This window comes from Balaenoptera borealis (assembly GCF_965194805.1).
Source record: "Balaenoptera borealis genome assembly, chromosome: 7".
Classification (NCBI taxonomy): Eukaryota; Metazoa; Chordata; class Mammalia; order Artiodactyla; family Balaenopteridae; genus Balaenoptera; species Balaenoptera borealis.
The window spans coordinates 87,923,119-87,947,914 of NC_138864.1; the positions used below are offsets into that span (position 1 = coordinate 87,923,119).

Consider the following 24,796-nt stretch of genomic DNA (forward strand, 5'->3'; position numbering starts at 1 on the left):
TAGCAGTTGGATTTCCTGCTTTTCAGAAACTATATGTCTAGTCAGTTCTTAGAGCGACCATTTGGGTAAGACAGAAGTCTAATTTCTCTGATGAGTTAATCCACTGACTTATTTATCATAACACTTGGAGAAAACTGTAGCAAATAGCATCTCACTGACCTCCTTTAGGTGACCAGAGGAAGGGGGGAAGGGGAAATCCCTTATATTTTTCACCCTCTAAAGAATTTTGACCTAAATGTATGTATTAGTTATTTATTGCTGCAAAACAAATTGCCCCTAAAACCGGGTCAGAATTTTGGGAGTGTCTTTGCTGTTGGTTCTGGTTTTGAGTCTCTCGTGAAATTGCAGTCAGGATTTCAGCTGGCATTTGGTTATCGGAAGGCTTGATTGGAACTGGAGGATCTACTTCCAAGATGGCTTACTCCTAAGGCTGGCAAGTTGGGCTGGTTGTTGGTGTGAAGTCTCTGTTCCTCCCCATGTGGGTCCCTCCACAGGACTGCTTTTGAATGTCCTTACAACCAGACAGCTGGATTCCCCCAGAATGAGGGAATCCTAGAGACCAAGGCTGAAGCAGCAATGCCTTTCATGACTTAGTTTCTGAAATAATACATTGTCACCTACATGGTGTGCTATTTGGTCACAAAGGCCAGCCCTGAGTCATTGTAGGAGGAGAGTAGTATGAGCATGAATACCAGGAGGTAAGGACCTCCTGTCATATTGGAGGCCAGTTACCATAATGTACCTTACCAAAGCATAGCAGGTCATAATGGATACCCTGCTCCTTCTGTATGCAGCTATCCAAGTCCAAATCCCAATAGTAACCTTGGAGTTGGTTCACAACTGCATACCCTTCCTCTGGCATTTAGCCTCTCTCTTCCCAGAGATGTTTCACCAATTTCCTCCCCCCAAAATTAGAACTATCTAACTCTATTGGCTATATTTCTCAAATGTTTATAAATGTTTATCTTTTTTGCTAAAAGTAAATATAGTTTAGCTGAGTTTGGGAATATTAAATTTGCTACACTACATTCAAATAAAGGTAAGAATAATCACTAAATTGAACATGGAGAGTAGTCATGGGCCTAACTCAGGGGTTCTTAATCTGGGTCCAGAGACATACCCTGAATTATCTATAGGACTGTGTACATATGTACACATGTGCATTTATCTGGAGGGAGAGTCCATGGTTTTTATCAGCTTTTATTTGTTTGTTTGTTTATTTATTTATTTATTTTTGGCTGCGTTGGGTCTTCATTGCTGTGCGCGGGCTTTCTCTAGTTGTGGCGAGCAGGGGCTACCCTTCGTTGCAGTGCATGGGCTTCTCATTGCGGTGGCTTCTCTTGTTGCAGAGCACGGGCTCTAGGCACGCGGGCTTCAGTAGTTGTGGCTCATGGGCTCTAGAGCGCAGGCTCAGTAGTTGTGGTGCACGGGCTTAGTTGCTCCACGACATGTGGGATCTTTCCGGACCAGGGCTCGAACCCGTGTCCCCTGCATTGGCAGGCGGGTTCTTAACCACTGCGCCACCAGGGAAGCCCTTTATCAGCTTCTTGAAGGGGCCATTTGTAATGCCTTTCAGAGCAGCAACAAAATTTAGTCCTCATTGTAAGGTTTTTCCAGTTAAAGGAAATGGGTTATTGAGCCAATTACCAAGTTACTGCCTCAAGGGCCCCAAAACACTGTTCATTGCCTGCTTTGTGATAATAGAAATAAATCCTGTAAATATCAATACTTCGCCTTTTCCAGCTCTCATGATATTAAGCTTTGTCAGTAAAGAGCACTGGAGGGACACTAGAGGAAGAATAGAGTTCTCTACCTGTGTAGTGTGGTGTGCTCCCTTAGGCAGGCTCTTACAGCACGTGTGGCTTCTGCAGCTCTCAGTTCCAGCAGTGCCCAGTGGCCAGCAGTGTGTAGCACCTCCCATGAACAGGCAACTTTGCAGGCAACACCCATGAGCATCTTTCCCTGGAACCCCATCAAGTGGCTTCACATGGAGTACCACCAGTACAACACTGTTCATGAATAGCTTCCCCTCACACCCCTTAGGCAACTTTTCTCCCTCAGCAAACTTCTCTGACATCAAATGAGCCACAGTCACTGGACTTCTTCAAGGAGGGTCTATCTCAGCCCTTAGGGCAGTAGATGATCACTATATCTGATTTTCCTATATTCTTTAGCATTTTCTTAGTTCTTTACTATCCATCTCCTTATCACTCCAATTCCTTGTTATAAATGGTAATTCTTTATATTTAACCTTCCATGTTCAAAATATTGTTTGATTTCTGTCTCTTGATTGGACCCTAACTGATACAGAATTGGTATCAGTAGTGATCCCAGGAGAGAAACACACAAAGAATTTGAGGATTGCCTTGGTCATGCCCTTTGGCTGGGTTCCTCTCCACTGAGAAGTGAGATGAGGGCATTAAAGTAATCAAACTGTCATCTGTGGTTGATCGTGATGACATGTCAACTGAAGCAAGAGATTACCCAGCTGGATGCTGCACTTGACCATTATGGCAGTTAAGATGTCTCTAAGGACAATGGTATGGCATAGAGTCTTCTGAGTGTCCTTTAGCACTTATAGAAAGAAAATCACAAGCTCGTTTCTTTCAACTCTCAGCTCAAGTCACAGTCTAAGACCAGGAAGCTTCCATGATAACTATAAAAGAATCTTTTAGTTCTTTCAGACATAGGGGTGATATTGTCAAAAATCAAGCACAAAATTTTATTATATGGATTGCTGAACTGTAACAATAGTTGTATTCACAGTTCCATCAAATTTTTCACACGACAAACTAGCGGTTAACAGTGGCAGGGGCGGGTGGTATACAGGTGGGGGAGTGAGAGGTACAAACTATTGGGTGTTAAGACTGGCTACAAGGATGTATTATACAACATGGGGAATATAGCCAATATTTTGTAATAACTGTAAATGGAGTGTAACCTTTAAAAATTGTATAAACATTTTTAAAAGGAAAAAACAGAAAAGAATGGGCAGAGAGGAAAGACCAGGGTTACAGAAAAAAACAAAGTGTACTAGGCAAAAAGAAAAAGTGTGCCAAGAAAGAAAAAGGGAAACCCAAAGTAGGATGCAGCCTGCATTTTTTAACATTATCATCATCATCATCATTATTACTAAAATAAAATGGCTAAATTTTTTTTCATTTTTTACATAAAAGTTAAAGCATTGAATGAGAAAGAATGGGATCCTGAAAATTGGAATGGGGACAGCTGCTTGAACACAGATGAAGCTAATCATCTTGAAACTACAAGTCACTCTAAGCTACCTCTATTAAAGAAAGAAGTTTGCCCTCTGGAGACTAGCCTTCCTTTGCTTAAAAACTCTGTGATAACCTCACCGGGGAAGATGCCTTAAAACGGAATATTTATTCTCCACAAGACACACTATAACCACCCACTATTGCCCCTAGACCTAAAACTAGGGTTAAATCTCAGCATTCTCCATGACGACAGGTACACACAGTGACCCAGGAAGAAATAGCTTACACACCAAGATAATTGCAAGACTTTACTAATCTATATCAGCAGAAATAGGAAGTATATTCTAAGAGTGTTAGACCTCGGAGGGTGAAATACAACACTAGGTTGAGCCAAATTAATGGATATAGTGCACTTAGTAGATTCCAGGCTTGATGTGTTAGTTCATGAAGCTGAAGGTAGCTCTCACAATTGATTGATTGGTCGACTGAAACTTGGACTCAACCATGGCCTACATTTAATACAGCTGAGATACCAGAGCTATCTACATCATGTAGATAAAGGAATCCAGGGGCCTAGGGAAATAGGTATGTTAAATGTATTGCATGTTACCTGCACACCCACCCGTCCCCTTCAACGTTCCATGAGAAGGCCCAGAAGACACTCACTTCACTAAGGCATTGAGAAATACATGAGTGAGGGGAGCTCCCACATCCTTGTAAAGCTCTGTGTTGCTCTCATTTGTAGACCAGGCATGACTGAAGGGGATGCTGCCACTGAGATGAACTCCCTAGTTATAGTGCCATTTGGAAGACAGCACCCTGAAAGGATGAGAATCAGTTTCATAGGATGCAGTATATCCTTTGGATCAGAGACCATTATATGCAGAGGAATGTCAATTCTTAGCTCAACTGCAACAATACTTAATGTTCACCATTTACAATAATAATATTTGTGCTACTCACTATAATAGAGGACACAAAGAATAGTAAGATGTACTTGCCTTCAAGGGGTTTACAACTTAGGAGAAAATAAGACAAGCCCACAAATGACTGTAAGACAAAATAGAGTAAGGGCAGTATCCCAGGCCCTTCTGCAACCCAGCCAGTTTATGTCTCAGCCAAAAGCAGAAGAGGAAAGTGAGCGATTTGCTGTGTTGAAGTGGGCTGGGGGCAATTTGCAAAAGGCAAACAGTAATTTGACTTGACTCTTCCTTTCCTCAGCTTTTTCCAACTTTTTCTCACATTTCCCCCAGATTATATGCTCATTAAAACCAATCCACTGCCTTTCCACAAGCCCAGCCGACACTGTGAGTTCAGAGAGGTCTAGCTATGCCACAGGAGATAAGATGGACCTCACACGACCAGGCATGCATGTCTACCTCCCCCTTCTTAAGGCCTATTTTTCACTGTGCCATTCTTAAGGACAGCTTCATCCTTTTTCATTACACTCTCCACCATCCCTCCCATTTCGCTTCCAGTAACTGCAGCAAGTTCTTTATGTTGGTAGTGGCTTCCTAATTAGCTGTGTTAAGATTCTGAGGCCAGATCTGGGATCAGCAGGATAACTGATTTAACTGACATGGGTAAGGAAAGGGAATGACAACTAAGTCAAGTGCTTCAAATACTGTGCCCTAGAAACCCACTTCATTCATTCAAACTATTTCACATTTCAAAGGTTTTGTACTTTTTATCTTATCTCGAAAAATACTGCCAAAAACGTGCATAGCAATTAAGTAGTTTCATAACTGGTCAATAGAAAAGGCCAAAGTTCTTGAGAAAAATCTTGTCTTCTTAGTTTCTTTCTTTGTGTCATGACTCCCTAGGGTTTGTAAACTAGGCTGAGTCTTTGAAACAGCAAACTAGCTTTGACTAAGAAAATTTGTTAAATTCCAGGCTTTAGAGAGTAATAGGACAGCTTCTTGAGTATAGTCTTTCTAACACTCATTCTTAAAGAATGCAGGATTTTATCTCTCTGAAGGAATTTATGTTTCACAACTTTGATGTTGCCCAGTGCAAAATGCTCAGCTCTGTTGCAAAAATTTGTAACTAAGATCATTCCAGAATGAAGACAAAGCAATTTAACATTAATAGAGTGGCTTATTACAGATGTGGAGCGTGCTAGGTGTGTTTGTGTAGTGATCTCTTTGAATCCCTTCGAGATAAACCCTGAGCCCTCACTTGCAAACTTTGCCTGTCCCATCCTTAGATGTTTTGTCTGTGCTTCTGTGTGAAATCTATTTCATTTACCATGTGATAATTATCTCTTGATAAGTCTGTGAGCTCCCTGAGGCTAGATATTATACCTTAAACAAATTTTTTATCACTATTGCCCAGCACAATCCCTTTTTCTTAATAACAATGAATATTATTGACTAAATGATAATACTCAATTTACAGAGAAGGTAAATGAGATAAGTAATTTGCCCAAGGTGACTCAGTTAATAATTGATAGAGCTGTTGATACAAAAGCCTCTGAATTTTATGGCATTTCCTATTTGTTTGTGTTTAACACCACTTCTAACTTCCGTATCTGTAGGATTTGGGGTAACCATCTATGTCCTTTTTCATGTATGCAATAGCAGACAGTAGAGTGTCTGGGAAAACTACAGGACAGAAATCTGGGCCAAATTGAGGAGATGTACCATGAGGTCAGCAAAAGCATCACAGGGACAAAGTTCAGAAGTGATGGGGGGACATCACTCTTCAGACATCTGCTAGGAATCTCAGGTAGCCAAAAGCAGCATCCCTGATTAACTATAAACTTGCTCGTTAACTATGCAGAAAAACAGAGGAAAAAAACCACAGGAATTTCAGCATTGTACCTAATTATCTCTTATATACTTTCCTCTGACATTTAATGATTAGCTATACCACAGGCATTTTCCTGCTAACTCCTCTGCCAAACTCAGTATTTTAATCTATTATATTTTATTGCACATATGACTAGAATCGCCTATAATTATTATACACTTGCAGCTTTTTATTTTGTGTCTATGAAAGTTATTCTTTGTTAACACAACCATTTTTATTCACTCTTATTCACTCTCACCCCAAATTGCAGCTTATAGAGTAACTCTTCAGGAAGGGAAATACTTGAGGCACTCTCCTTATAACCACCTGCGTTTGTGAGGATGCCAAGAAACCTATGAAAGAAAATAAGCTTAAAGAAGGAAAAGAAAGCTCAGCATAAATTAATACTTTTTCTCAGATTCATGTGAGAGACGGTCTTCTTTGCTCCCCACCATTTATGTATTGGTTCTCCAGGGGTATTTTGTTTTTTTGGTTTTTTTTCAAAATTCATTTAGAAACCTCCATTTTGGATAGGGGGTCTCATTTTGACTTATTGTCAATAGAAACCATTTTTCTTATTATTTCATAGGATTTTTTAAATCAGCTATGATTTTCTTTTATTTAAAACATTTTTTAACTTCATAAGAAATTCTAGTCTAATTTGTATAGCCTAACCATCCTAAGTTAGCAACTATCATTTTTTATTTCTTCTGATTTTCATTATATCTGTATGCATATTTATAATGAAATTCATATGTATATAGTTTTATAACGTTGTAATAGTATGCACACACAATTTTAGAAATTCCTTTTTCCACGTAAAAGTGTTTTTACAAATTCTTTTTATTTCTATTTGGTTATTTTTTATTTCTACATAGTCGTATTTATCAGTGCTGAAGTTTCAAAATGAAATACTATATCAACATGCCATAATTTTATTTAACCATTTCTCAAGTCTTAGATATGTGAGTTCACAGTTTTTCATTTTTAAAAATAATGCTTCTATAAACATCTTGGTTTGCTTAGCCCTTATACTTGAAATATATTCCCAGAAGAATGATTAGTAAGTCAAAGGATCTGAACTCTTGATATACATTGTCCATTATATTTTTAAATCAACTGAAAATAAATTTAAATATTTGGCATTATTTATTTTAACTTGCTTTAGTCCAGCTGTTAATATATTATATCATCAAACATTTTAAAATATGCTGAAAATATGTCATTTAGTTTATTTTGTTGCAAGTGATAATCAGCTAACCATCAAAAAGGCATGGCTGGATTCAGGAGTTCTCTTTCCCATTCTTCATTTATTTCCCAATGATATTATTGGTATCATTCCTTGTTGGGCTTTCTCCATAGTAGGAAAATGGCCACTGGAGATCTCAAGCCTAGTTATTTAAGACTATGGCTTCCATATATCAGATCTCATTGATGGATTCTGATTATCCTTGCTTGACTCTAATGCCTACCCTGGATTAATCATTTTGTCCATGAAGACGTAGTACTGTACTTAGTTTGGCCCATCTTGGTCACATACTGACCCTGGGGGCGTGGGGAGGTGAAGGGCAAGGCACCGTGACTGACAGCCCTACTAGAACCATGGACTTGGAAAGAGGTGAGAGCCTTAGAGGGGCTATTGGCAGACAAAAACAACATATCCGTTTCTTATATTGTTTCTAAACTTCTTCATATCTATAAATGTAAATGTAGAGTTGCCCCTCTTTAAGATTGTGAAGTAAGAAGTTTTACTTTCTTGCTCTATCTCCCCTTTCTGCATCCTTCTCCTTTCCCCCAGACCTACCACCACTGTCCAGTGACCTAATGTTCTCTCTAATCTGTTTCCTATCAAAACCTACTTTAAGTTAACAGGAGTTGAAAAGAATCCAAAAAAATCAAATTAAGACCCAGGACTCAAATGACTGTCCTCCATAGAGTTGGTTAGTTTTTAATCGAGGACAATCATACAAGACTAAGAAAGGTAGAATTTGAAGGGGAAGGGGGACACTTGAGCACCTTCAAATACTCCCCTTCTACTAGGAATTCATTTTTTTCCCCTTTAGATTGCTAGTAATATCTTTAGTGAAAAGGATGTAAGAGATGAATAGAACCCAGGATCTCTAACTTGAATCCTGTCCATTCAGCTAGATCCCCAGAGGAAATACACATGTAGAAGACAAGGCTAGCCAGTGCATGCTCTTTATTACCGTGAGGCTTTTGCCCAAACCCCACTGTTTAACAAAGCAGACAAAAGTGGTCAAGAGCATAGGCTCTGGAATCAGCCCAACCTTTGCTTGAAAGTGGTTCTATCATTTATTACCTGGAGTCTTAGTACCTTGACTATAAAATGGGGATAGTAATTTCTACCTCATGGGGTGCTGTGAGGATTAAAAATAAATAAATAATGCATACAGACTGCTTAGTTCAGTGCCTGGCACAGAGTAAGCCCTTAATAAGTGAGAGTCATTTTATGATGATGAAGGATGAGAAGGAGGAAGAGGAGGAGGAGGAAGAGAGGAAAGGGAGGGGGAAGAGAACAGAAGAAAGAGGAAGGAGGAGGAGAAAGAAGAAGGCATCACCTTCTTACCTGAAAGGCCAAATCACATAGAAACCTCCTTTTCACTTGGCTGCAAGTTGGTCTTAGGATCTAAAATAATGGTCTTCAAAAATTGTTGTCCTTATACCTCCAAAATAATTTTTTAAACTATGAACCCTCTCATGCATTTTTAAGTTAACATCTAAAAGCTTTCATTCTGAGTTTAAATAGTTATGAAAGGATATTCCTGGCATTTTAAATACTGGCATTTTCAAATACAATTTTTATGTCACTTTTACCTACCCAGTTGTTAGTGTCATTCACTCTCTTAATGTCCAAGGTTCCCAAGCCTATACCAAGATATCAAATAATTATTAATTACATCTCTTTTTCTTTTACTTGGAAGCAACTTATTTAATCTACTAGACTCAGGAAGGGAAATTTTTAATTTGTTAATTTCAATATGCCTTTGCCATTACCATATGCTTAAAATATATTTTCATGAAAATCTCAGAGCTACAGATTTCACTCATTTATTTCATGGCACATATCTGTTATTTAATTTAATTACCAAAGCCAGCCCTTATTGCCAATCAGATGATTTTTTCTATAGAAAAAAGACTAATATCCTTTTTAATTGATGTATACAGGCTAATGATGGGAAATGAATTGTGAGTATATGACATATACATACATACACATATGTCACATATCTATAGACAGTTGACCCTTGAACAACGTGGGTTTGGACTGCAGGTCCACTCACACGTGGACTTTTTTCAGTAACTGCGCACTACAATAATACATGATCCCCGATCCCTGGTTGGTTGAATCCAAGGGTGCGGAAGTGCAGATACTGAGGACCGATTGTAAAGTTATACGTGGATTTTCCACTCCGGGGGTGGGGGGGCTACACCCTAAACCACCCTCCCACCTTGTTCAAGGGTCAGTTGGACAATACATTCATAGTTTGGAGAACGAAGTCCCATACCAATAAAAGTAGGCTGTACTGCGTTTGGCTCTCCGGCCCCTTTCCTCTTTTTCTCCCCCCTTTCCTCTTAAACCTGCATCAAAGTCCAGCACGGTATCAATCTGACACTGAGATGATCAACTCAAAGAAAAGGACAAGAAACTGAGAAAACAACCCATTCCTGTACTAATGAGACACAAATGGTGTCTCATTTGTGTTGGACACCTACTTGGGCAGGTGGGGCTTCCCTTACAGGTCAGTATAGGCCAAAATGCCTACAACTGTGTGAATATCAGTCACAGTGAACTGAAATTCAAAACTAAATTATATTTTCAACTACTGTCTAGGAATAAAAGGTACAATTTTAGTACTGCCAACATGTCATTTGATGTAATTCAATTTGATATTTTGCTGTTAAGTCCACGAACCAACAGATTTCAGTTATTTCACGATCCTTCTCTCAGAAGGACACCTGGGGGAAAGGGACGATTTGATAATGCATGTCAAAATCTTAAAAGAGGACTGTAACTGGGAAGGGATGAGGATGTATTCTGGGGGGCCAGTAATGTTCTATTTCTTGACTTGGAGGGTGGTGGATACACTGTTGTTTATAACTGTTAAAGTATTCATGTAAGTATATTGCACAATTTCAGAACTCTTGCAAAATATACCTACTCAATTATTCACTTTAAATAGTTGTCCCCAAATTTAAACAAGATATAGGAATGATTTTAGCTCATGGTATATAACAGTAAAAAATGAAAACTAAAAATCTGATAGTGAAGGTTTGGGTAAATAAAGCATACTATAGACATACATTGGAACACTATGCAGCTTTTTGAAAAGTATGTATAGATAAGTACTGAAATAGAAGTTGTTCATATATAACGTGAAAAGCAAATTGCAAAAACTATGTTCAGGGCTTCCCACCAGGGAAGTCCCAACCAAAGTATTAATAGTGGAATTGGAGGAAACTTGCTGAAGCCTCTTAGATAGCCTCATCCACCAGAGGGCAGACAGCAGAAGCAAGAAGAACTACAGTCCTGCAGCCTGTGGAACAAAAACCACATTCACAGAAAGATAGACAAGATGAAAAGGCAGAGGGCTACGCACCAGATGAAGGAACAAGATAAAACCCCAGAAAAACAACTGAATGAAGTGGAGATAGGCAACCTTCCAGAAAAAGAATTCAGAATAATAATAGTGAAGATGATCCAGGACCTCAGAAAAAGAATGGAGGCAATGACTGAGAAGATGCAAGAAATGTTTAACAAAGGCCTAGAAGAATGAAAGAACAAACAAACAGATGAACAATACAATAACTGAAATGAAAAATACACTAGAAGGAATCAATAGCAGAATAACTGAGGCAGAAGAATGGATAAGTGACCTGGAACACAGAATGGTGGAATTCACTGCCATGGAACAGAATAAAGAAAAAAGAATGAAAAGAAATGAAGACAGCCTAAGAGACCTCTGGGACAACATTAAACATAACAACATTCACATTATTGGGGTCCCAGAAGGAGAAGAGAAAGAGAAAGGACCCAAGAAAATATTTGAAGAGATTATAGTAGAAAACTTCCCTAACATGGGAAAGGAAATAGCCACCCAAGTCCAGGAAGCGCAGAGAGTCGCATACAGGATAAACCCAAGGAGAAACACGCCGAGACACACAGTAATCAAACTGACAAAAATTAAAGACAAACAAAAACTGTTGAAAGCAGCAAGGGAAAAACGACAAATAACATACAAGCGAACTCCCATAGGGTTAACAGCTGATTTCTCAGCAGAAACTACAAGCCAGAAGGGAGTGACATGACATATTTCAAGTGATGAAAGGGAAGAACTTACAACCAAGATTACTCTACCCGGCAAGGATCTCATTCAGATTCGATGGAGAAATCAAAAGCTTTACAGACAAGCAGAAGCTAAGAGAATTCAGCACCACCAAACCAGCTCTACAACAAATGCTAAAGGAACTTCTCTAAGTGGGAAACACAAGAGAAGAAAAGGACCTACAAAAACAAACCCATAACTATTAAGAAAATGGTAACAGGAACATACATATCGATAATTACCTTAAACATGGGTGGATTAAATGCTCCAACCAAAAGACACAGGCTCGCTGAATGGAAACAAAAACAAGACCCATATATATGCTGACTACAAGAGACCCACTTCAGACCTAGGGACACATACAGACTGAAAGGGAGGGGATGGAAAAAGATATTCCATGCAAATGGAAATCAAAAGAAAGCTGGAGTAGCAATACTCATATCAGAAAAATAGACTTTAAAATAAAGAATGTTACAAGAGACAAAGAAGGACACTACATAATGATCAAGGGATCAATCCAAGAAGAAGATATAATAATTATAAATATATACGCACCCAACATAGGAGCACCTCAATACATAAGGGAAATGCCAAGAGGAAATCGACAGTAACACAATAATAGTGGGGGACTTTTAACACCTCACTTACACCAATGGACAGATCATCCAGACAGAAAAATTAATAAGGAAACACAAGTTTTAAATGACACAATAAACCAGATAGATTTAACTGATATTTATAGGACATCCCATCCAAAAACAGCAGATTACACTTTCTTCTCAAGTGCACACGGAACATTCTCCAGGATAGATCACATGTTGGATCACAAATCAAGCCTCAGTAAATTTAAGAAAATTGAAATCATATCAAGCACCTTTTCTGACCGCAATGCTATGAGATTAGAAATCAATTACAGGGGAAAAAAACGTAAAAAACACAAACACATGGAGGCTAAACAATACGTTACTAAATAACCAAGACATCACTGAAGAAATCAAAGAGGAAATCAAAAAATACCTAGAGACAAATGACAATGAAAACACGATGATTCAAAACCTATGGGATGCAGCAAAAGCAGTTCTAAGAGGGAAGTTTATAGCTATACAAGCCTACCTCAGGAAACAAGAAAAATCTGAAATAAACAATCTAACCTTACACCTAAAGGAACTAGAGAAAGAAGAACAAACAAAACCCAAAGTTAGTAGAAGGAAAGAAATCATAAAGATCAGAGCAGAAATAAATGAAATAAAAACAAAGAAAACAATAGCAAAGATCAATAAAACTAAAAGCTGGTTCTTTGAGTAGAGAAACAAAATTGGTAAACCACTAGCCAGACTCATCAAGAAAAAGAGGGCGAGGACTCAAATCAATAAAATTAGAAATGAAAAAGGAAGAGTTACAACAGACACCGCAGAAATACAAAGCATCCTAAGAGACTACTACAAGCAACTCTATGCCAATAAAATGGACAACCTGGAAGAAATGGACAAATTCTTAGAAAGGTATAAGCTTCCAAGACTGAACCAGCAAGAAATAGAAAATATGAACAGACCAATCACAAGTAATGAAATTGAAACTGTGACTAAATCTCTTCCAACAAACAAAAGTCCAGGACCAGATGGCTTCACAGGTGAATTCTATCAAACATTTAGAGAAGAGCTAACACTCATCCTTCTCAAACTCTTCCAAAAAATTGCAGAGGAAGGAACACTCCCAAACACTTTCTATGAGGCCATCATCACCCTGATACCAAAACCAGACAAAGATACTACAAAAAAAGAAAATTACACACCAATATCACTGATGGATATAAATACAAAAATCCTCAACAAAATACTAGCAAACAGAATCCAACAGCACATTAAAAGGATCATACACCATGATCAAGTGGGATTTATCCCAGGGATGCAAGGCTTCTTCAATATATGCAAATCAATCAATGTGATACACCATATTAAAAAATTGAAGAATAAAAACCATATGATCATCTCAATAGATGCAGAAAAAGCTTTTGACAAAATTCAACACCCATTTATGATAAAAACTCTCCAGAAAGTGGGCATAGAGGGAACCTACCTCAACATAATAAAGGCCATATACGACCAACCCACAGCCAACATCATTCTCAATGGTGAAAAACTGAAAGCATTTCCTCTAAGATCAGGAACAAGACAAGGTTGTCCACTTTCGCCACTATTATGCAACGTAGTTTTGGAAGTCCTAGTCATGGCAATCAGAGAAGAAAAAGAAATAAAAGGAATACAAATTGGAAAGGAAGAAGTTAAACTATCACTGTTTGCAGATGACATGATACTATACATAGAGAATCCTAAGGATGCCACCAGAAAACTACTAGAGCTAATCAATGAATTTGGTAAAGTTTCAGGATAAAAAATTAATGCACAGAAATCTCTTGCATTCCTATACACTAATGATGAAAAATCTGAAAGAGAAATTAAGGAAACACTCCCATTTACCATTGCAACAAAAACAATAAAATACCTAGGAATAAACCTACCTAGGGAGACAAAAGACCTGTATGCAGAAACCTATAAGACACTGATGAAAGAAATTAAAGATGATACCAACAGATGGAGAGATATACCATGTTCTTGGATTGGAAGAATCAATATTGTGAAAATGAGTATACTACCCAAAGCAATCTACAGATTCAATGCAATCCCTATCAAATTACCAATGGCATTTTTTACAGAACTAGACAAAATATCTTAAAATTTGTATGGAGACACAAAAGACCCCGAATAGCCAAAGCAGTCTTGAGGGGAAAAAACAGAGCTGGAGGAATCAGACTCCCTGACTTCAGACTATACTACAAAGCTACCGTAATCAAGACAATATGGTACTGGAACAAAAACAGAAACGTAGATCAATGGAACAAGATAGAAAGCCCAGAGATAAACCCCATAACACCTATGGTCAACTAATCTATGACAAAGGAGGCAAGGATATACAATGGAGAGAAGACAGTCTCTTCAATAAGTGGTGCTGGGAAAACTGGACAGCTACATGTGAAAGAATGAGATTAGAACACTTCCTAACACCATACACAAAAATACACTCAAAAGGGGTTAGAGACCTAAATGTAAGACCGGACACTATAAAACTCTTAGGGGAAAACAGGAAGAACACTCTGACATAAATCAGAGCAAGATCTTTTTTGATCCACTTCCTAGAGTAATGGAAATAAAAACAAAAATAAACAAATGGGACCTACTGAAAGTTAAAAGCTTTTGCAAAGGAAAGGAAACTACAAACAAGACGAAAGGACCACCCTCAGAATGGGAGAAAATATTTGCAAACGAATCAATGGACAAAGGATTAATCTCCAAAATATATAAACAGCTCATGCAGCTCAATATTAAAAAAACAAACAACCCAATCAAAAAATGGGCAGAAGACCTAAATCGACATTTCTCCAAAGAAGACATTCAGATGGCCAAGAAGCACATGAAAAGCTGCTCAACATCACTAATTATTAGAGAAATGCAAATCAAAACTACAGTGAGGTATCACCTCAAACCAGTTAGAATGGGCATCATCAGAAAATCTACAAACAACAAATGCTGGAGAGGGTGTGGAGAAAAGGGAACCTTCTTGCACCGTTGGTGGGAATGTAAATTGATACAGCCACTATGGAGAATAGTATGGAGGTTCCTTAAAAAACTAAAACTAGAATTACCATATGACCCAGCAATCCCACTACTGGGCATATACCCAGAGAAAACCATAGTTCAAAAAGACACATGCACCCCAGTGTTCATTGCAGCACTATTTACAATAGCCAGGTCATGGAAGCAACCTAAATGCCTATCGACAGACAAATGGATAAAGAAGATGTGGTAAATATATACAATGGAATATTACTCAGGCATAAAAAGGAACGAAATTGGGTCATTTGTAGAGATGTGGATGGATCTAGAGACTGTCATACAGAGTGAAGTAAATCAGAAAGAGAAAAACAAATATCGTATATTAACGCATTATGTGTGGAACCTAGAAAAATGGTACAGATGAACCGTTTTGCAGGACAGAAATAGAGACACAGATGTAGAGAACAAACATATGGACACCAAGGGGGGAAAGTGGCGGGGGGGAAGGGGGGGGTGCTCTGATGAACTGGGAGATTGGGATTGACATGTTTACACTAATATGTATAAAATGGATGACTAATAAGAACCTGCTATATAAAACAATAAATTAATTAAAAATCAAAAAAAAATAGTGGAATTGGAATTGTGGTGAGGGTTTTATTTCTTTTTGCTTACTTATATTTTCTAATTTTTCTAAATGAACTTATTTTACTATTTTGGTATGAAAAAAATTATTTTTAATTTTTAAAATCTCATACTTTGAGTCAGCAGAAATCCCTGTTGGCATTATTCTCAGTTTTGATCTTTTTAAGTTTTTAATAAAGTATGCATTTTACAAGGATGATCAGTTCTCTTCATAAGCCCTTATATTTTGAAATATTAATGTATTTTGTTTATCGACGATTGGGATGGAATCAGACATTTTCAAGTGTTAAGGTAATTTCACGTTTTAAGTTTTAATCTCTGTAAAGACTATTTTCTGAAATGAAAATTGATACTGGAAAAAATGGAAAAAAGAAACCTACTTGATGTTTTTAAAAACTATAGTTTAAAAAAAAACTAATTTTGGCAGGATTGGGTGATATTTTTCTTTATTTTTAAAATTTGCTTGTTCACAGATTCTTCAGTCTCTTAGACCAAGGCCTAATTTAGGAGTGATATTCAAGTTATGAACATCTTTACTATTACATTATTAAATTTTCTTAGAGATACTTAGTGTCATATTTTCAAGAGGAAATACACTCATTTGTAAAACAGGAAACGGACAAAATGCACCGTGAAATGCACTATTGCTGCAGTTAACCACGTTAGCCACTGGGTGGCTCCACCTTTTCACTCCATTCACTATCTGGTGATGGAAGTTTCCAATGAAAACAGGAGATGAAGGAGGCTTTATTTAGGGAATGCTTAATTGGGAACTGATGCAGCATTTACATTCTAGACATTTTATTTAGAAACAGTTCTGCTCATGTATAGAATATTTTCTTGTGTTCTTTGATAACTGGGCATTTGACTTGCCAAGGAGGGGAAGGGAAAGCTGTATTTTTTTTCCTTTATATTGCATCATTTCCTATTCTAATTTTTTAATCAGAACCAAAAATTCTTCATTTATGACATCTTGTCTATTTTGATAGCTATTATTTTCAGAGTCCTATAATAAAATAACTCGAGGAAAAACAAGAAATTACCACTAGACAGGAATATCGTATGTTCGCCTTTTGGAAATGTAGAAAGCTACATTGCTGGTAGCTTCTATCTCTAAGAGATATCATTGTATTCTGGTAAGGGCTGGTGAATAGAAGAAAGAGATAAAAATAACCCACAAAGATGTAGAATTGGACTCTGGCTAAGGGATCTCTAAAGCTAACTCTCCCTGGGGTCACAGATCTACACTTTGGGACTGATCACAATTTAGAAACTTGACCTCAATTTATATTTCTAGATGCCATTACATTTGCATTTTGTGCATTTGTGATAAACTTTTTCTCCATCCTGACTTCTTTTATTCTAATTTTTCTACCCTAAACCTATTACTTCTGTGTTCTGGGTTCCTTTTGCAATCTCCTATCCCTATTTTTATCTTTTTTTTTCCTGTCCCTTTTCATTTGCTAGGTTGAACGTATAATTTCTGAATGACAGTCATTGTTTTAAAAATTCTACTTTAGCCCTGAATCATTCCATCAGAGGAAAGAAATTCCAGAAATCTAACAAATGGTTGAGAGATTGAGGTGCCCCTAAATGTGAATACAATTAAATACTTGAGCTAGTAATGACTGTTTTTTAATAAATTAGCTGTGTAACTAATTTCCTTATGTCCTTGGGGGAAACTAATGAATGGTGGAATCAGATGAAAAACATTTGAATTCAAACAACAGTGAATTAGAGAGAGAACATGTTTTTGATTCTAAACTATAAATAGAGTAACTAAAAACAGAACTTGGTGTAGATTACAGAACTCCAAGTGGGAAAGTAGAATTTAAGTATCAAATTCACCTTATCAGGAAAAAATACAGTCATGAGTTAGAGAATACATCATTTAGAATATATTCAAATAGGGAACTTCCCTGGTGGTCCAGTGGCTAAGACTCTGCGCTCCCAATGCAGGAGGCCCAGGTTCGATCCCTGGTCAGGGAACTAGATCCCACATGCCGCAAACAACTGAAGGTCCCACATGCCGCAACTAAAAATCCCACAAGCTGCAGCGAAGACCCCACATGCTGCAACTAAGACCTGGCACAGCCAAATAAATATTTTTTAAAAATAATAATAAAATAAAATAAAATATGTTCAAATAGATGAGTAAAAAGTAAGGTAGGGTCTTGGATCCTAAGTTAGAGAATTAAAATCATGGAATTCAGAGTTCTCTGCAGAAGGGGAGAGGAGTAAAGAATCTGACTGCTGATCGGGGAGAGAGGATGAATCTCAGCTATCCTCCTACCGGAAGACAAATCCACACAAAACCCTCCAAGCCCAGTCATGGGTCAAAGCCCTTTTCTGGCTATCACATACATCAATTGCACTATCTCTCCTGTCGAAAAAAAGAGTATTTACAGAGTGTGGGAGCCAAACGGCAGCAGCCACTTCCACCCCAGAGGCTTCATTATCTCCCAAGGCTTCTGGGATTAGACTTAGGCTTTGTTCAATCAGGCTCTGCAGTGGCTGAGCTCCATGGAACACCAGTTTATATTTGAGTTACATAACTCTTGAATGGGGCTAAATCTTAATATTCTTCATCTATAAATAGACTTGTATAAAGATTTAGATTAAAAACTTATTTAAATATTCCTAAATGTCTAATGTATTGATACAGATATGTTATCCCCTCTTTCTGAAACTTGAGTCCATCATTTTTTCCTTTTTATTTTAATAATGAGGTGTTTCCAAAGTACAGAAAACTATAAAGAATCATATAATGAACTTCCAGGTACCCAGTATCTAGCCAAGTTAATTTTTTTTTCTTTAACAATTTTTTTAAAGAAGTTTTATATATTTATTTATTTTTGGCTTCGTTGGGTCTTCGTTGCTGCGCACGGACTTTCTCTAGTTCCCTTGAGCAGGGGCTACTCTTCGTTGCAGTGCACGGGCTTCTCATTGTTGTGGCTTCTCTTGTGGAGCACGGTCTGTAGGCATGCAGGCTTCAGTAGTTATGGCACGTGGACTCAGTAGTTGTGGCTCGCGGGCTCTAGAGCACAGGCTCAGTAGTTGTGGTGCACGGACTTGGTTGCTCTGAGGCATGTGGGTCTTCCTGGACCAGGGCTTGAACCTGTGTCCCCTGCATTGGCAGGTGGATTCTCAACCACTGTGCTACCAGACAAACCAAGCCATGTCAAATTTTAACATTTTCCTTATTTGCCTGATCTCTTTACCTAGAATTTTTTTTAAAAAACATTTAAAACATTTCAGGTACAAATGAAATCCCTTGTAACATCTCTCCCAACCCCACTCCCCATCATCCTGCCCTAAAAGTAACCACTACCATGAATTTGGTGTTTATCATCCCATGTATGTTCTTATATTTTACAACGTAAGTATGTATTCCTAAACAAAAACAAACAAAAAATATATAGATAAATGAATGTTTTAACCTTTTATAAAAATAGCACCACACTGTGTGTGCCTTCTACAATTTGCTTTTTTTACTTAATCTCATATTTTTAAGATTTATCCATTTTGGTACATTCACCAACAATCTTTACTTGTTTTAATTTAGACCCATAGCTCAGTTTTCTCTGCTTTTGCTTAAATTGTTGGACAGTTTGTCCATACAGAAATTTACCATCTAGTGGAAAGAGTGAAGAATTTTTTTTTGAAACAGACAATTTTTTTGAAACAGACAATTTTTTTGAAACATAGCCATGATTTTAATCCCATCTGTTTACCATGGAGAAACTAAGAAAAAAATGTATATTTTCACACTTTCTCATGTAGTTTTTAAAGATGACCTGAGCTATTCAAGTAATTTCCCAACAGTTCTTCTATTTGTTATGAAGACCAATAAATACATCACTGAGCTGTTTGACTTGGATAAGGTGGAGAGATCTCATCCTAGGAGTTAGTGAGTGGTCCTACAGTCTAGTCCTGACTCTGGTATCTTTGGCAATTTATTTAACTTCTCTGGACTCTAGTTTTCCTCATAGATAAAATGAATCAGTTGGACCAGAGCATCTTGGTGCTAATTTTCAATGATCTATGGAATATTTAAATAAAAATTATAAAGACTTAAAATTTAAGTCATATGCTTCACTAGAATTTCATTTTCTGTATGAAATAAATTTTTATTACAATACTTTGATAAGGAAAGTACATAATGTATGAATACCCATTCTTTAAGGGCATGGACTATATTTAACTATTTAAATTCGTATATATGTATATAGTTATAATTTTGCCTTCATAACACATTTTGTTCTCATCTATAATCTATTTACTTCTGAGTCCTTGGTGATAGCCCCTATCCCAATTATGACATTGCTTTTATGGGGAAATAGGATCCACTTCCATGATCCATTTCATCATGTGGATTCAGGAGCACATTGTAGGGACTCTCTACGTAGGCAAATTATAAGGACTATGGATGTGAGCATATGGTGTTAGACTCACCCTCAGATTATTTGGCAGTTTGGTTTAGTATTCCTGGGCCCTTCAGATACAAGGATAGGGCTCTTTTATTAAAGCTGCAATCTGTAGAATCCTCCCTCGATTTTTTATCAAAAAAGTAAAACCATTCATTTTAGAGGATTTCTAAATTCCTAATTGCAGATATAAATAACTATCGGTTTGGAAAATGGCTGAGTGTAATCAAAAATATAATCTTCCTTATAACATTGGAAGCTTTGTAGTAACCAGAGATGCTGCCCCTTGTACCTCCCTCATCCTCCTACTCCTACTAATTCCTGTCCGCAATTCAAAAGAGGCAATAGGAAATCCTTTTAAACCATCATTTACCTTGAAGTAAACTTAAAAGTGTGATCAGGAATAGAAAAAATATAGGTGCTTAAAAGCTGTGAAAGTAAATTTTGATGATTGCCCAAGTATCTAGTAGCTTTTTTGTCAATACTGTGCTTAAAAAATATAAATTTACATGAATAATGAATTATTATGATGATTTGCCTTTGAACAGCCTGTTTTCCCCTAATTTATTGCTATGGGGAATTGCACTATTTTGCCTTATTTCAGAAAAAAAACCATCTACTTTTGTGGAAAACCATCCTCATCCTGTAACCTTTTAGTCCATTTTTTCTCAAGATTTTTGAACTCGTAAGCACCAATTATATCATCTCTTGGGGATATGATAAAATTATGTTAAAAACTCACATTAAAGCTATAGACTTCCATTAGTGCTCTGTATAACAGCCTTATCCCCACAGGCTTTGCAAATTATATTTAAGGAATTAGGGAACTTCCTTTCTTAATTTTATTCTCATTAATTCTTCTAGGAAATTTATTCATTAAATAGGATGGGTTGTTAAACTATGTCCATTAAGTGTGTAAGGCATGTTACTAGTCAAATGTCAGGGCTCTGAGTAGGTAGGATTTCATGATCAAGTATAGCTTTCTTAATACTCACGATCTTGTTCTCACATTCCCCACCACCAAAGTCTTTCATTTCACTGCTATTTGTTCTTACTTGCTCCTACTAGTAACTCCACTTAGATCCTCTCATCCCACCTCCTTTCCCATAACTCTTTCCTCACAGTAAGTTTCATTTTTCCCACTTACATTTAGTCACATTTGCTCTGATCTGTAGATGTATTTTGCCTTAAACCCTAGGCAGATGAACATAGGCAACACTATCAACCTGTCCAAGAACACTGCAGTTGTGGAGGGTAGATAAGCAGGTGGTAACAAGAGCATCCAAGTGACTCTGGGCCAAGCCTGGGGACCTACTGAGCTGGCACAGCTCAGAGGCAGTAACGAGAAGGCAACACAAAGCAGGAGACATCATCACCTTTACTGTAAGTTCCTAGAGCAGGAACGAGGAGGGTGCTCCTCCTTGGGCATCAAGGGGGAAAGAATTCTCAAAGAAAAAGTAGAAAGCCAAGATTGAAATCCCAGGAAGATTGAGTTCCAGCGGTATGTCCAAAGAGGAAGGACCAAAGTCAGTGCGGTAGGGTCAAGAGTTTATCTTGTGGTTTGGCTTTATCGGTATGTGGGTGCATGCAAGTGCCATCAGCTAAGCCGATAGCTGCCAAGAGAGGCAGAAAGCTAGAGTGCTGGAGAAAATATGATGGCAGAAGAAGACACCCACCACCGGAGTTGTTGAGGCATGGGTTAGGAAGTAGACAACAAAACTGGCAGAGACTGCTGGGCCTGATCAGGCACCAGGAATGACAGAGAGGCTGGCACAGGTGAGTGGCAGCTGCTGGGCATGACAGACCAGATTGGCCAGTACCATAGCTGAGGCCATGTGGGCTTTGACTCAGGGAGGATGGGGCACTTATGAGAAAGTAGAAGAGACGCAGTAGGTAAGCCAAAGTAGTGAGTGGTCAGGATGAACAGAGACAGGGCAGGCCAGATGGCTCTTACTGTGTGTCCAACTTTCCAGCTGCGATCAAATAACCAAATTAAAATAAGTCCATTTAAGCCAAGATCAATTTTAATTCTATGCTTTGCTGGTAATACAGGATCATTAACTGTATCAATAATGCCCATGCTAAACCGATTTTGAAATGGGGGAAATCGTATCCTTTATTATTGGTCTGGATATGTTCAACAAAAAAGGAAAGGATGAAGGCAAAACCATGCAACTGTTTTTTAAAAACTGATGCACATTAATAAGGTCTAGGGAATCTTGAGGAGATCCAACTGACAATGTTGAGATTTATGTAACTTTATGTTGCAAATTCATTTTCTAGGAATAATTTATTTCAACCGGTCATTTTAATCTTCCACTAAAGTATAAATTTAATTCAATGAAAATAACTACCATTTAAATATCAATACTAATATAATCTTTTTCTTTATACAAAACATAAAAAAATTATTTATGTATGTGTACATGTATGTGTCAAGACTGAAAATTAAACATGGGTTCAAGTCTTTGGCTAAGAACAAATAATTGGCAAATTCACAAGTTAGAATTTATAATTCCATTGTGAAGTTGACTAACTTGTTAGTGTAAATAAGATTGTCAGCATATAAAAAAGGTAATCCTGTCTCAATTGTAGCTATAGAGTGTAAATCTTGTGTCAGTTCACATTTTTGTCAACAGATACTAAAGACTACTGAAAGCAGAAGGTAATTAGAATGAAAATGGAAGTGTAAATATAACCCTAGTTGAGTAATATGCTCATTGTACTTCCTTAGTATGATACTAGCAAATATTCAGTCTTTAAGTTGATCTGTGATATATTCAGCTGTGTCATGGGAGCATAATTTTTTAAATGGTTTGTCCAAAGTTTCTGTCAATCCATCCTAGCAACAGAGCCAAGTGTTAGAGTTATTGCTGCCTGAGTTACAACAGCTGCCCTGGGGAATCTTGTCCAAATAGCAAGTTAACTGCTATTCACAGTAATATCTGGTCTTTCCCACCCCCAAACATACACAAAAGATTTTTGTCATTCTTGGCATTGGGCAATAGCAGTAGCAAGACATGCCAGTAGAACTCTAAAGGCACAATGTCCTTCCACCTGTTTTATGCTGTAAGACAGACTTCCAAGTGCAAGGCGGTGTGGAGGGCTGTTTCCTTGAATGGCAGCTGAATGTGCCAGCAGGATCTTTGGCAGCAATGCCCGGGCACTGAAGCTGGGCATTCAGGAGAACTAAATGGAGAAAAGAAACTTGAACACACTGCTTCCTGGAACACTGAGAACCTGAATGGAAAATTAAGAAGTACCAGATTCTCTCTATTCTTATACCAGCCAAGGTCAGATTTCCAAGCTCCTATTTATTCTAATCTTTCCACCAAAAAGTGCTATTGCAATTTATGAAGGTAATAAAAATGCTCTTTTTCCCTTTTAGAAAATAGTGTTACTTACTGTTGTATTATGCTCTTGCTTGAGAATTTTTTCCCCATCCTGAAGTAACAGTTTCACACCACAAATCAAGCAAAACCCTGGTGGAGAGGTTCAAGGAAGACATGTGACTTTTTCTACATCTCAACGGGACAGTGAGGGCTAGGTGAGGGCTCTGGATAGACCAGCTTGCTTGTTGACCCTCCAGTGATGTCTTGTTAACAGAAGGCTGGGAGTAAAGTGTGGCCTCTATCTGCTTGGCAGACAAAAATCTCATCACTCAGCAGGACACCTAGACTTAGGCAGGAATAACTGCTGCAGTAGAGCATTTATTGCCAGCAAAGAGGGTAAATCGATAGCAAAAGACCTAGGAGAAGTCACAGGCCTTTGTTAAATGGGTGATATTTTCTTGGTGCCCTCTGGAACCTAGTTTCAAATCTAGAATCCTGCCAGTTTAGGAAAATAATAACCACCGTCTGAGGGGGCAGGGGAGAATTTCTTTAGCTATTTTCAGTTTGTCAGGAAGCTTAAAGTAATTGTTTACTCAAAATCAAGCCTCAAGGATGATTTTTAGTTAGAAAAAAAAAAGCAAAACTTGATTCCTTGGTTTCCTCTTGAGAAGATAAATTCATTATGATTTAACAAATGTGTTTGCTTATAAACAGATTCTTTCAAAACAGGGGTTTTTGTGGGGGAAATCATATTAAAAGGGGTTTTCCGAGAGGAAGAGATTAGGAATCACTGTCCCCGTGAAAACTGATTAAGGGATGTAATTTTTCAAATTGTTTTCATTAAAAAATTGCAAACAGTGGCTAACTTTCCATTATACTCTGCATCTAATTCAATCAAAGTACTAAAGATTTTAGAGGATTGTTAGAGGACTGGCTGTGGGAAATTCCAGAGCAGCTGCCACCTGCAGAGACTTCCTTTACTGAGTGTCTCAGAGCCCAGACACTGCCTTATTTGCCAGAGCTGCAAGGAAATGGTAGAAATTCAGTAAAAGTAGGTCTTGCTTAAGCCAGGGAGACTTCTCATACAGTTGTGGATTCTTCAAAGACATTTCACCAAAACAGAGTCAGAGCATGCACATAGACTTCCACAGATTCAAGAAATGTAAGCACCGACGTGTATTATTAGTCTTCCTATCATTTCATCAGCAAGAACAAAATCACTTGTTTTCAGCTGGTGCAAAAGCACATTTACTTATTAAATCATCAGGCATTGCTCATGTACCTTTCATATGCCGGGCTCTATGCTAAGTGCTAGAGGTATAAAGATGAAAAAGATTCGTGGTGCCACAGTCAGGATTGGCCAAAATTGACCTAGGTTGGTTATTCTGGGTTGTCTGAGCAACAAGCCAGCTGGGACCTGGGCTCTTC

The 24,796-nt window shown here is 37.7% G+C and overlaps 1 long non-coding RNA gene across 6 annotated transcripts in view; it reads left to right on the plus strand.

The window, feature by feature from the left end:
* LOC309632248 overlaps window positions 1-24,796 on the plus strand; it is a 49,364-nt gene that overhangs the window by 3,609 nt on the left and 20,959 nt on the right. For 2 of the 6 annotated variants that reach the window (XR_014246808.1, XR_014246811.1), the window contains exon 4: window positions 3,177-11,279. The exons of 3 other annotated variants lie outside the window; for them this stretch is intronic. This is a non-coding gene — a long non-coding RNA (uncharacterized lncRNA). Of the gene's footprint in view, window positions 1-3,176; window positions 11,280-24,796 lie in introns of those variants that run through there. One more of the 6 variants, XR_014246809.1, reaches the window with a different exon arrangement.